Source organism: Thermobia domestica, chromosome 9, assembly GCF_964235325.1.
Source record: "Thermobia domestica chromosome 9, izTheDome1.hap1.1, whole genome shotgun sequence".
Taxonomy (NCBI): domain Eukaryota; kingdom Metazoa; phylum Arthropoda; class Insecta; order Zygentoma; family Lepismatidae; genus Thermobia; species Thermobia domestica.
The window spans coordinates 173,368,613-173,382,913 of record NC_137462.1 but is presented as its reverse complement, the minus strand read 5'-3'; the positions used below and the strand labels follow the sequence as shown (position 1 = coordinate 173,382,913).

The 14,301-nt window shown below is 38.8% G+C and overlaps 1 protein-coding gene across 4 annotated transcripts in view; it reads left to right on the top strand.

Moving 5' to 3' along the window:
* The window catches only part of FucT6 (alpha-(1,6)-fucosyltransferase 8), a 236,754-nt gene that overhangs the window by 166,771 nt on the left and 55,682 nt on the right, over positions 1 to 14,301 (top strand). The gene's annotated exons all lie outside the window — the stretch shown is intronic.

Sequence of the window (14,301 nt, the reverse complement as noted above, 5' to 3'; positions counted from 1 at the left end):
CGGTTGGATCCATTCCTAAATTTCCTTTTTACACTAATTTGAGCACGCTGAATCTAATAAAAAAATCAGCGTCGGGAAAGTGACACTCCCATCACCCAGCATTATGCTACAATAGCCTCTAGTCCTTAGTTTGGGGATTGTATTGGGGTGATCTCCCTTCACTTGCAGCATCGGATCGAGAATGTAACAAATATAGCTTCAGATCTGGACGGGTTTTTGTTTTTGTGCGCGTCTTTGTTTGTTTGTTTGTCTCGTTTGGCTTATGTTTAGAGGTACAACTCTGGATATGTTTCGCATTGACGTTCGGACCCGGAGTCGGAGACTGCAGACAGAAACTCTCGTAGCACCCAGACATACTGGAAGGAGTGAGACCCTAAAAGTGAAAGCTGGCAATGCGCCTTGTGAAAGTACAATATGAAGCCTGATCCCCCTCTCCTTAATCGGGGGGATGGTTGTCTTCTCAATCAGTACTTATCAGTTAGGAGTGGAAGTGGTTCTGTTTCATTGCAATTGTTCGTCCTGTTGCTTTGAGCCATGACTCACCTTGCTGACATAAGACGGTCCAAAGACACTGGTTGCTTTGTAGGCCCCTTGAACCGTGACGAGGAAGTGGAAGAGATTTATGAGTTATATTTCATCCATTTAACTACGCATCAAAATTCACCTTCCTCAGGAAGTGAACATATTGAGTAACTGACCGTGGAGTTTACTCTCCGGTGTGTAATAATCAAAGATTGATCCAATGATACTAGGAAAATTAGGAAAATTGTCACCTGTTGTTGTTCATAAATAGCCCCTGCACATTGCCACGGGTACTTTCACCCTGGCCATATTTAAAAAATACTTAATAGCACTTCATTAGTGCATACTGTAACCGACAAGCAGTCTTAAATTGTTATTGAATTATACCTAGGTACAATCGTTGAGACCTGTCCCTGTTTTAGTCGAAGCTCACTGCCAACTGAATACTAATAGAAGCGTTATTACTTATTTTGATCTGAAGAGCAGTTGAAAGAGGAACTCCACAACCAACATGTAATTGATGTTAAATGAATTCGGAGAAAATTGAATGGCATTCGTATGCCTACTCCTTCCTGTATTCTTACCTTTGTTGTTTGTGAGCTCCCTCCCATCATCTGTGCGAGCAGTTTAGTATGTTCTTAAGATACAACCGTATTCATTGCCATTACGTTGTTTTAAATGCAACATTTTGACTACACTACAATCTTGTCACTCGATTCAGACTCTATATGCTACCTGTGGTACCAAATCCCAAGCTACCCAGACAGTCTACTCATACTGTAGATATAGATACACAAACTAGTTTCCAATCCCCATCTCCAGCTGTTTCGGATGTAGCTAGTGAATCCTTCTTATCAACTAGTGCCCAAGACCACCGGAAAAAGAAATCCATACCAAATCGGTTGACACTCCTAGCTCATTACGGGAGACCTTGAAACAAACTCTGATGTCTAGCTCCCAACCTGTGACCATCTCCAAGGATCACTCTTGTTCAACCAACAAGAAGAAATCCCAAAGAGTTAAATATGCCAGCCCTCTTGCTCACAAGAAGCCTAAATTTTCTTCTAATCAATCTTTGCTCACAAGAAGCCTAAATTTTCTTCTAATCAATCTTTGCTCACAAGAAGCCAATATCTTCTAGTCCACCTGGCAGTCTCCAGCATGGTGATTTCTCTCTTTCTGATGAAGTAGTGTTGGATAACCTTGATCCGTTTCTGAAAAAATGTATGACTGGACTGAGACTCGAACCCGAGATCTTCGGCGTACCGTGCTATTGCGTTACCCACTACGCTACCCAGTCTGCTCCCAGAGCAGCCACACACCTTTTCAATCATACACCTTGAAGTCGGTGTACTGGGTAGCGTAGTGGTTTACGCATCGGCACGGGACCGACGCTGAAGTCTCGGTCCAGTCGTGTTCTCTTTCACTCTTTGTGTATCATTGGATTTGCCATATAGAGGAATTGGTGTGTTAAAAATAGACTGTTTACTCTATTCATTAATATGTGTTCATTTAGATCGATTACGTACCCGTGTTTTCAACCCTTACCTTTATTTTAACGCAGCTCGCCTGTCGTTTGTTGATAGTGTTCATTTCCTAGGCTTGCAATTTGATACCAAACTTACCTAGTTCCCACACCTACGTAATTTGAAATATAGTTGACACAAAGCTCTAAATCTTCTGCGAGTTTTTCTCATTGTTCTTGCGGTGCAGACCGTACAGTACTCTTACACCTTTACCATACTTTCATCCGTTCTAAACTGATTATGGTTGTGTAATTTACTCTTCTGCTAGGCTGTCTGTTCTACGTCAGCTGGATACGGTCCATCATCTTGGTATTCGTTTGTCTGTATGTACTTTCCGAACTAGCCCTGTACCTATCCTAATTGTTGATGCACATTAACCTTCTCTTACACATCACAAAAGTTATTTGATCGTCAGTTATTTTGCACGTCCTAAAGCACCTCCTGATCACCCTTCTTCTTTTGTTGTTGAAGCGACTGACCGCTATTGTCGGTATGCGGAAAGCCATCGTGTTTCCAGGCCTTTTCGGAATTCGTGCATTACCGTAAAACTTGTGGATGAATTGGCTAGACTGTGCCGGACTTGTATCCCTTGGATTTTCCACCCTGGCAGATCAATTATCCTAATATATCGTTTCAGTTGGCGTATTGTAGTAAGTCTGCTACTACTGATCACCAATATCAGCAAGAGTTCTACTCAATGTTACACCACTATGCTGACTTTTCTCATTTTTTATATAGATGGCTTGAAACAAGATGGCTATATTAGCTGTGCATTTGTCCTTGGCCATGCTCACTATAGGTACCACCTCCCTTTCTTTATATCCATCTTTAGTGCTGAGCTGCTTGCTATTGTTCAGCCCTTCCAATCCACACTGTTGTCCGTATTCTGATCTTGTCTGACTCCAAAAGGGCTCCTACAAGGCTTACTAATGTTTACACACAACTTTTCTATTTCAGCACATTCTGTTGAAATGCCATTGTCCACTTGCTGCTGGTTCCGTTCTCCAGTTTTGTTGGGTCCCCAGCCATGTGGGTATTTCTGGTAATGAGCAGGCGGATTCTGTGGCAAGAGATGCAGCTCTTCATAATATTGAAATCCTGACGTCCCTGCCTTGCACTGATCTTTATTGGTATTCAATGTTCGTCTTTTACAACGATGGCAGTTGGATTTGGATCTAACACGTGACAAGAAATTGCATGCTATTAAATCTGGCTTAAAAGTTTGGACCTCTAGTTGTCAAGGTCTCGTTGAGAAGAAATACTTTTAACTCGCCTGCGGATTGGACAGAGTCCCCTCACGCTACCCATCTTTTGCATGGAGTTGCAGCTCCGAATTTTCGCTTTTGTGGCACCTTTTTTGTCAATTCGTCATCTTCTTGTCGATTGCCCCTCTTTGGCTTAGGTTCGACTGCGTTATGACATCCCACTCAACCTGAGATTAGTATTTGGCAATAATCTACATTTCATTCCTCGACTCATCAGGTGCAAATAGACCCTGTTGTTGGCACACCCATATAATTACCTACTCTTACTCTGATGGAACTATTTTTAAACATATCTGCCGATAGGATCACTAGAAATGACTCAAATTTGAGATATAAATAAAAATAAATATCCCAACTTTGAGGTCATTTTTTGTGATACTATGAACGGGTGTTTTAAAATACTTCCATTGAATTCATCGTCTTCAAATTATTATAAAAAGCGCAATTAGAAATTATTGAAGTTTAGTCTCTTTTTACCATTAGCATGAGCGAAGTTCTTTATTATAGTTTTTGTCTCTCTTAACTTGACTCCAGTAATTTCCCCTTTGCAGTATTCATGAGAATGCATTTTGGTTTGTGAATATGTAACCGTAATCCCTTTGATGGGGAGAGCATCTTCAGACACGCTTAACACAAATACTTGTCCGTCGTCGGAAAGTGCGCCTAGAGACACAATCTTTTGGATCTTTGCTAGGTATGATTGTGCCATCCCCCAAATTACACAACAAAGTCCCATTAAAGGGATTAAGTATTCAAATAATTGCTTTTTTTTTCTTCTTTGTACAACTGGACTTTATACATTAGGACCACCCCAAAAAAAAGTTCTGTTGGACTTGCATACTACAAAGAGAGAGTTAATAATATGAAGTAAAGCGCTTGTAAAATCAGAGATAGTACTACCAGCAGCAATAATCTGTCTCCAACACGTGGGCAGACTATAGATCTAATGGTAGCAGAACTCAGCGAAACATGAACCAAAAGAATCGTCCAGAGCGTGCTTAGGTCACATCATCGAGAGTTCGGAACATTTGTCCCCGCAGTTGTTTGTGTAACAAGTTCAACAAACAGTAACCCGGTGGTTTAATGTCCGGGGCATTAGCGATAATAGCAAATATGTGACTTCACGTTATTTTAAAGCAAAATAAGACCTCTAAGATTGACAAGAACTGACCCCAGGGTTTCAACTTTTCGTGCAGGTGTTTCAGTTGCTGCGACTACACAGTTAAATTAATCGTCTGGGCAGATGACACCATATCGCAATTCATGATACCCCTCGTAAACCGTCAAACATACCTGTTAATACAGGATGAGTTTTTGTTTTATGGAGTGAGTTCATGTGGTGCCAAATAATAATATCGTAAAGAACCCACTTCTCAATCACATGGTTAGCACTGTCCCAACCGGCTCTTCCGAGATGGCAACAAGGGACCATAGGCATTTGCTCGTATCGCTTTCTGAACTGCAGTCAACTCATGTAGGACCTATTATTCCATTTTATACCGCTTCCCAAGTTACTATGTGGTTGGCCATCATTGGCCTCAATAGTCGTTTCGAGTACCTTGTTATTGAGCTTCCTCGTGCTTATATGGTTAGCGTACACATCTTTGGGACAGAAAACCTGGGTTCTATTCCCATTGGAAGCTCATGTAGTTCGTATCCCACATTGAACTGTAGATCCATGTTTCATATTGTCTCACTGCTGAAAGAGACTCGAAACTGTTAAATCAGACCACCGATCCATTGAGTGTCTGGTTGCTTATGGGCGTCTTTCACTTTGTGCGTTCACCACCCTTCTTGAATTTGTTAAACCATAGTTTATTGTCCATTCACTTACCACGCCCTTACCGAATACCTCACACATTTTTTCATTTCACTAGCGCTTGTTTCCAGTTTAATCTCGTCAAGGATACAGGTCCGTACTACGGTTTGGGCAACAGTACTCCATCGTTATAAAAATTAATACAGGACACCGAAGTTGGTTGCAACAAAATGAAGATAACTTGATTTTCAGTGTAAATTTATTCCGTTTTATGCGTTCTTGAAATCATATTTCTAGAATAATTAAAATTCGATTGTACCACTTTAAATGAAAAATTGCCCCACAAAAATTCTCATGGACGCAATTTGCGCCCTAAAACTTGACTGTGCACATCCCTGGATTTGGGTATCGTTTCTTTCAACTACTCTCACTAACTTTAGCGTTTAATAGTAGCTGTTACGAAATGGAAATATGGCAGAACTCTTTTGTGTACTTAATAGTAACCTATAACCTAGTGTAGTTTCTCAAGCTACGCTATCATTGTCCGTGGTCCATATTTACTATAGATATTCAAAAGCTTGTACGAAACTCGAAAATCCGTAAAATGTTTGAACCGACCCCACTAGAACCCAAGATCATTTTATTGTATAATACATGTAATGCTGAGCTCTGCAGAATTATGATATTGGTCTTTGGTTTTGTGATATTTGTAAAATATTCCAGGAAAGAAAATGCAGTGTGCGTGTGTGTGTTTGCTATCAAGTACTCTTAAATAAATCACTTTAGGTGTCAGTGGTCCTGGGTTCGATTCCCAGTGGCGATACTAGGTCGAAACAGTGTAACAGCTTTTTCAGACCAGCCATATTGAATGAGATTTTCCTCATTCACACCAGGTAATTTTCAGAGTGGTACCCAACGTACAGGTACCAGGTCGCTACCTTCCTTCACCATTCCTTTCTTCCTTCCATCTTCCGCAGATAGTATGCTTGCCGAATGGTGTAGTCCCTCTTACGTGAGGGCATAAAACCATAGATGCCGGTAATGCCCAGATTTGTGTATAAATAAATAAATCTCATTAAATATGGTACACAATTGCTTTAACATACATAATAATCTCAATCTGTATTCCTAATTTGAAGCTGTAGCTCTTCTTAACCCAGGTCACTGAATTCAGGTGGCTTTTTACACATTCATCTGTTAGAATGAGAATAAATTTTCGTCTTACATTTTATAATACTGGAGACGAATCTACCATCACTGAATCACATCATATCTTGATTGTTAGATATGCATATAATTATACGAGGTGTCACTTGCACTACAGAAAACAGATGCTTAATTCTATTTGCAAAGTGATACTCAGTTTTTCGGGTATTACATAGGTTTGTAATGTAGATGGCATTGATGTGAAACAAACAATACTTTTCAAATAATACTATCTTGGAAACATGTATTATTTTATATTTTATAAACGTGCTTTTAAAAATATTGAAACAGGGAAGTTTCGAAGAATAAACAAATATTTAAGCTCATATTCCGAGTTAGTAGCCGTTATTGGTGTGATTTGATAGTGATGACAGTTTGTAGAATAATTCTATAAAACATTTAAATCCTGTATATCGCTGTTCTAACAACCGTTTGTTATGTGGGTTGTCCGTGCTGTATCCACAAGTGTTCAATTAGTCACTGATGCACAAGGTTGTTCACCAATTTTATTGCATAAAAATAGTATATATGTATATACACAGTGCGTTCCACGAATAACACTAAGGTCCACCTCCTGAAGAAACCAAGGCAGATAGAAACATGAAACCTTTTGGAACCTTCAAGGAACTTAAAAGGCAACATTATGCTGAGAACGAGAATCCCCCACAAGGGGGGCTAAAGGGGGTTACTGGGGGTAACTCAAAAATTTTACATAGCAACCCCCATCGTGTGGTACCTCGCTGGAAAAGTAATCGCATATAGAGACCAGACCGTGTCCACAACAAACTCTAACGTAGGTCTAGTTCGGAACGAATGCACAATACACATACCACACAACTAACACTATAACAGTATTGCAAATACAAAACATGCAAATTGAACTGAAACCGATAGAAAAGAGAGTACCATAATATTATTAAAAAATCTGAACCCTACGAGGCTCGAACCCCGGACCGCACGTGTACTGAACCAACACTTTGCGCTACTGTCGAACTGCTACTCTTACGGACGAGGAGATGTAGTTCATAACGACGAGTTGCCCGTGGTGGCGCTTTGGTGTTGGACACACGTACTTTAGCAAAACTACTCTGTTTACTCGTGCACCACTATCAGATGTGCTTTTCCGACCAACAGTGCACTACATTACAACCCGAAACAGTAGGTCTGAAGGACGTAGACGTGTGTTTGTGCTGGTGCGTTTGACCATCCTACATTGCATACATAATGTGGTCTCTTGAACAGAGAATTGAAATTGTGTTACTCTTTGGTTCTACGAATCGTTCGTACAGTGCAACAGCACGGTTGTTCAATGAACAAAATGTGCGCAACCCAATTAGTGTTTCTTCTGTACGCCATTTATTAATCAAATTCTTTACGACAGGCAGTGTGACCAATGCCCCAAAGCCTCCAAACCCTAGTTTGCTACGGAAGAAACACAGATACAAGTGTTGGCGGAGCTGAATGTGCATCCTCAACAGTCCATAACAACTGTGGCTCAAACGTGTGGTGTGTCACGCACAACGACATACAGAATCTTAAAAAAACATACCTTCCATCCATACAAACTACATATGGTCCAGGAGTTAAGTGAACATGATCCCGATATGCGTATCGAGTTTTGTGAGCAGATGTGTGAGGCATTGGCACGTGGGACCATTGTGCTGACAAACGTGTGTTTCAGCAATGAGAGTACGTTCTACTTGAATGGCAAGGTCAACAGGCATAACTGCCGATATTGGTGTGACACACACCCTCATGTATTTCGTGAAGGCAACACTCAACACCCAGAGTCGCTGAATGTCTGGGCGGGTATCTTTGGTAATCACATAATCGGGCCCCTCTTCATCGATGGAATATTAACGGGTGAGAGTACCTGGTGCTGCTGCAAGACTTTATTGCACCGTTGATTGTCGAGGCAATGGACGAGAATCCGTAAGAATTTGGAGAGATTCCGCCCGTTTTTCAGCATGACGGCTGTCCTGCCCATTTTCACCGCCTTGTGCGTGACTATTTAGATAGTGAGTTTCCGCGACGATGGATTGGTCGTCGCGGCACCATTGAATGGCCAGCCCGTTCGCCAGACCTTGCTCCACCCGACTTTTTTCTCTGGGGCTATTTGAAGACTATAGTGTTCCGCACGCAGCCGAACAGCATTGCGGAGTTGCGCCAACGCATAGTTGATGCCTGTCATTCTATACCGGTAATGACTTTTACCCGTGTTCGAGAGGAGTTCGTCCAACGTTTACATTACTGCCAGGAAGTGGGCGGTGCACACTTCGAGCATCTCCTGCATTAATGAGGTATGTTCCAAATCATACTATGTTACTCTCTGCTTACAGGTTTGCAATGTTTCTTCGATCATAGTTTACGGATGGCAGCCATGTTGGCTACGGACATGCAATCAACATGCATTTTCCAGAACAGGTCAATACACGTGATACCTTTCAAACGAGGTACCACACGATGGGGGTTGCTATGTAAAATTTTTGAGTTACCCCCAGTAACCCCCTTTAGCCCCCCTTGTGGGAGATTCTCCTTCTCAGCATAATGTTGCCTTTTAAGTTCCTTGAAGGTTCCAAAAGGTTTCATGTTTCTATCTGCCTTCGTTTCTTCTGGAGACGAGCTTTAGTGTTATTCGTTGAACGCACTTCGACCGTCCTTTACGGATGGCCGCCATGTTGGCTACGGACATGCTAGCGACTTACAATGTTCACAAGTGGTCTTTACTCGTGATTACCTTTCAAACGAGATACCACACGATGGGGGTTGCTATTTAAAATTTTTGAGTTACCCCCAGTAACCCCCTTTAGCCCCCCTTGTGGGAGATTCTCCTTCTCAGCATAATGTTGCCTTTTAAGTTCCTTGAAGGTTCCAAAAGGTTTCATGTTTCTATCTGCCTTGGTTTCTTCAGGAGGTGAACCTTAGTGTTATTCGTGGAACGCTATATATATATATAAGAATGCTCAACTGCTTAAAGGTTTCAAGCATAAAATATTCATAACTTCGATTAGTGATGGGCAAATTATGGCCTGCGAGTCACCTGTGGCCCCGTGAAAGGTTCCTGCGGGCCGCAACACTATTCCTAATCTAGCGAATGGAAAGAGGAATAGGGTTACTTCGAAAGAGTTGTATTAGAAATAGATTCCTAGATAAACATTTAACTTCACTTTTGAGAATCAGTGCGTCCCAGTTCGAACACGATTATGAGAAAGTTCAGTCATCAGTAAGGAGTAGTATTATAAGAACTTTGTAAAATGTACCATTGTTGTTTTTAGTGAACTATATTGGCCCGCCTAAAGATTTTTGTTTCTTTATTGTTTGGTCTCCAATATGGGCGTCATGGTGTCTGACATGCTTTCGTGTTACCCTCCGGACGTTATGTATGTTTCAAGACAAAACATATTTTTCAATATGAACAAACTCCATGGCTCTGGATAAGTAGAGTAACAAATAAAACACAGTTCTGACCAGAGCAGAATGAAATATATTAAAAACTATACTTACAATGTTACAGTTTCAAGGACCTAACGTCCTCTTCATCAGACACAAACAGGTGTTTGTGTCTGATGAAGAGGACGTTAGGTCCTTGAAACTGTAACATTGTAAGTATAGTTTTTAATATATTTCATTCTGCTCTGGTCAGAACTGTGTTTTATTTGTTATTTTTCAATATCAAAATATTCTCCCAGTCAGTCTATAAGCCAAGCATGTCTTAATTTTTATATTCCTTTGGATAGTTAAGGGACAATGCTTCTGTGTAATGAAACCCAAATAATATCGAAACACATTCAGTGTAAATCAATACTGTTTTGTGTTCATTTGATTCAGATGGAGATTAGCTCATACGTATAAAATGTACCCCCCCCCCCTCTCTCTCTCTCTCTCTCTATATATATATATATATATATATATATATATATATATATATATATATATATATATATATAAAATTATTATTATTATTAATAATAGTAATAATAATGTCAGAGTATATTTTTAAGTGATAGCGATCACACATCACATAAATAGCGATCTGTCTTAATTGCGAATATTTTATACTTACAACATACTAGTAGCCTAACATTTTTAACCCAGATATTCCTAACGTCCCGTATATGAAAATTTTCAATAATTCACACCAATTATTCACAATTAGTGTCTTGCCGCACTTTAAGCACAAGTATTGCACTACATGAGTATATTATTAGTTGTATGGTGTACAAAAAGAAGAAAGTGTAGCAGAACGTTTTGTTTCGTCAGTTTTGTACTTTAACACCTTGTCTGCAAAAAGGTAATGTAAAAGGATATTTCTGTGTATTGCAGTATCAAATTACTGTTTATGTTTATTAATGATGTACAAATAAATAGGCATCTTTATATAACTCCAGGGTGTCCACTTGTCTGTAAAATATGGAAAACCTGGAAAAATCATGGAGTTTTATAATTTCTGGAAAAGTCAGGGAATTGTCTGTATATTCTGGAAATTTTTGGTAAAATGGAATAAAGACAAGCGGAACGCCAAACTGTACTGAAAATGGAATAGAAGTTTTAAATCTAACTAATCTAGGTACGCATAATATTATAAATTAGAGTTAATCATACATACTTAGGCTCTAACTTATCACTACATTAAAATCCACAAGACCAAGAACAAGTGTTATTTAGGACTTTATTGGGAGCCACTGATTGCAATATCCTAGTTACACTCATGGACAAAAGGATTATTTTTTAAAGTGGAGATCAGAGACCACGAGCTCCAGACGCAAGGGTTGCCAACTCCTTTCAGAAGTCCTTCGCTGTATGATGACTTCTGCTGTAGCGAAAAGTTGGTTTATTTCTTTGCTTTTACATTTTATCTGCACAGCGTTTAGAAAGCAACTTATTACCACACTTGAAGAAGTATGTCGATTCATTTTCAGGTAGGAATCGACTACCGTCTTGTGACAGCTTTAAAATTGTTAAATCATGTCTGAAAAATTATTTGCTTGGAGCTAAATTAGCTTTCTTCCAAACCGTTGCTGCAGACATTCAACCTTTTCTTACGGAATTTCATTTCGACTCACCAATGCTTTCTTTTCTTTATGGTGAAATACTTAAACTTCTGAAGACCCGATGAAAGTTTGCTTAGTAGATGGTAGGAAGGATCTGTGTTCGACTAAGCAGGTTGATGTCGGATTTGCAACACGTACATCATTAAAATCAGAAAAGTTATCTGAACTGGATATCCTTCGTTTTCGGAGGAATTGTTTGCATATTTCAACAGAGTTTTGCAAAAAGATTCTGTGTAAATTGCGAATTGAAATTTGTAAGAAGAATTGAAATACAGACTTACTGATGATGTTGCATGCCTCTCTCCCGATTCAGTTTTAAACAAGAGACTTGGGGGAGGGGGAGGGGACAAATAACCATAGCATTGGAAGTGCTTATAGAGAATCATAATTTGTCTGGCCCTGCTACTGATGAAGTAAAACGACTGTATAGTGAAATTTGTATTCAAGATTCAGCCACCACAAGAATGAAGAATTTTGACGTAACTAAGGATCGTTTAGATCACTTGTGTTTCTTCATTCTTGACAGCACTAATACTAGCAATAATTTTTCATCGTTCGCTAAGAAACTTCTAGTGTTATCACAGGAAACGCTTCCGTTGAACACAGTTTCTCATTGAATAAGGAGTTTCTTTTGAATAATCTATATAGAGAGTTTTTAGTTTCGCAGAGAATAGTACATGACGCTGTCACGTTCCACGGAGGTGTTCAGGCAATGCCAATCTCAAAACAATTAATTCATGCAGTAAGAAATGCAAATGCCAAATGGAAAGAAGCCCTCAGAAGGAAGCAGACAGCAACTGAGGCAGGGGAAAATCGTTCGAAAGAAAGAAAGAAAGTAGCTGCAGAGTTGGAAGAACTGAGGAAAAAGAAGGGAAAAATCTTGAAAAGGAAGTGAAAGAAATCAACGAAGTTTATGAGTACATGAAAAATCTTAAGAGAAAATCCAATAACATGAAAATTCAATAACGTGATCATAATTGGAAATCTCATGTAGATTTTAGTGTTCTGGATTATAAAAATATTCTGTATTTAGTATTCTACATAGAAATACTAAATATAGAATACTTTTGTAATCTAGAATACTAAAATCCACAATGTTTGTCCGTATTTGTATCTCGCAACGACATTCGTGTTGGTATCCATATATCTGTGTGTATTGTCGTGTATGTATTAGCCCTACTTCATGTCCTGAAATAATAAAAAATCTAATAGAAGTAAACCACTTGAATAGTCCAATTTATGCAACTGAGTGTGCCCCACAAGTACATGGTATGAAATGTAACACAGGGGACTATAAAAGATGGGAGGCCATCAAAAAATACATTGTATTTAACAATATTGTTCTTGCGAGGAATAAATAAGTAGTTATTTAAGTGTTGTTCTTATTTTTATAACAGCTGTCGCAACTAAGAGAACATATTATAAAACTACAGGTGTTTAGAGAATAGTGATTACTTAACTTCACTAAAATATAATCTGGAAAACCTGGAAAAGTGAGGGAATTTTAATTGTCTAAAATAGTAGACACCTTGAATTCGTATCACGTAACATGTAGTGATTACATAATTAGTGTTCCATATGTGAAACGTTAGGGAAATAACTATATGAAGGACAGCTGTAAGTAGTAGTAATTTGAAAGTTCGAGAATCGGTTGTTAAATAAGTATAAGGTAAATAACGCAGGGTGTCTACCAGTCAGGGAAAGTCAGGGAATTTGCAAGATCAGGGAAAATGTCATTGAAAGTCAGGGAATTTCATTGTGTGTCAGAGAAAAATCTTTCCCAGGCTGTGAGGGGTGAAGGAATGCCACTAAAATAGTCATAAATTACACGTAAATGAATTGGTTCGTTCATACGTTTGTAGAGTATTGTTTGTATAAGCACATAGACAATGATGAAAGCTTACAGTTCACTTTAAATATAAGTTATTTTTCATGAGTTATACTAAGAAAAAAAGAATGATAAAGTCAGGGAAAAGTATAATTTTGTCGGGAAAAGTCAGGGAATTTGATTATGCTTGCTTGGTAGACATCCTGTAACGAGTTGCCTTGCTTCAGATGTGAGTAGTATAACTAAAATATGTTCGTGAACGAAAAACTACGCGCACTCCATGCTTCCTTATGAAATTTTGCACCATTCTTACAGAAGAAAATTTATTTCTTGAATAACTTTTTTTTAAATTGTTTTTGATGATAGCATCATTGATACTATTGGAACTTGAATCTAACATGTATCCTGTAAATAGAATCGCAGAGGAAATATATCCGCTGATGAAATTAAATACTTATACCTTTGAGTGGCTGTGTAAAACTTCCACTCGAAAGAATGTTCTGGGAGCAAACGAAACATACGCATAATATCCTAGTTGTAAATACAATAAACAAGGATAGATTTGACTCATATTCATCTAACACACCAATAACTTCGATAAATTTGCAAAAGTACTACCATTCTATATAACCATGAACACTAATTTTTAGACGAATGTTCCAGTGTAACAAAACTATAATGTAAGTGGAGTGATGTTTCCTTCCTTTGGTAAACATAGGTGCCAGACCTCCTATAAAAGGCAAATCTATCCGATAAAAGTTCAAGGTATAGGTAGGAGCAATACGTTAGGGTATATGTTCTGCATGGAGCTCTATCAGTAACAAAGTATGCAAGTCGGTAAAAATGACAGGAATTTTGAACTCGGTTCTTCGATTCTTTCTGAGTACTGCACCAAAATAGTTGCAATTCGGAAACCTACCATTTAATAGGTATCTACTCTGATCTACATATCTCCGTCTTCTATAAGATGTGGAGAAAAGTGAAATAAAGGATAATTATTGTTCAGGACAACAATATTCTGAAATACCTGCTTCCATGTCTGAAATACTGCTATGAAAAAGACGTGAAAATAAGCCTACGAGATTGGCATAAAAAACAAACATTGTAAGTGGAGGGACAACAATGTTGTTACTGTGTTACTATT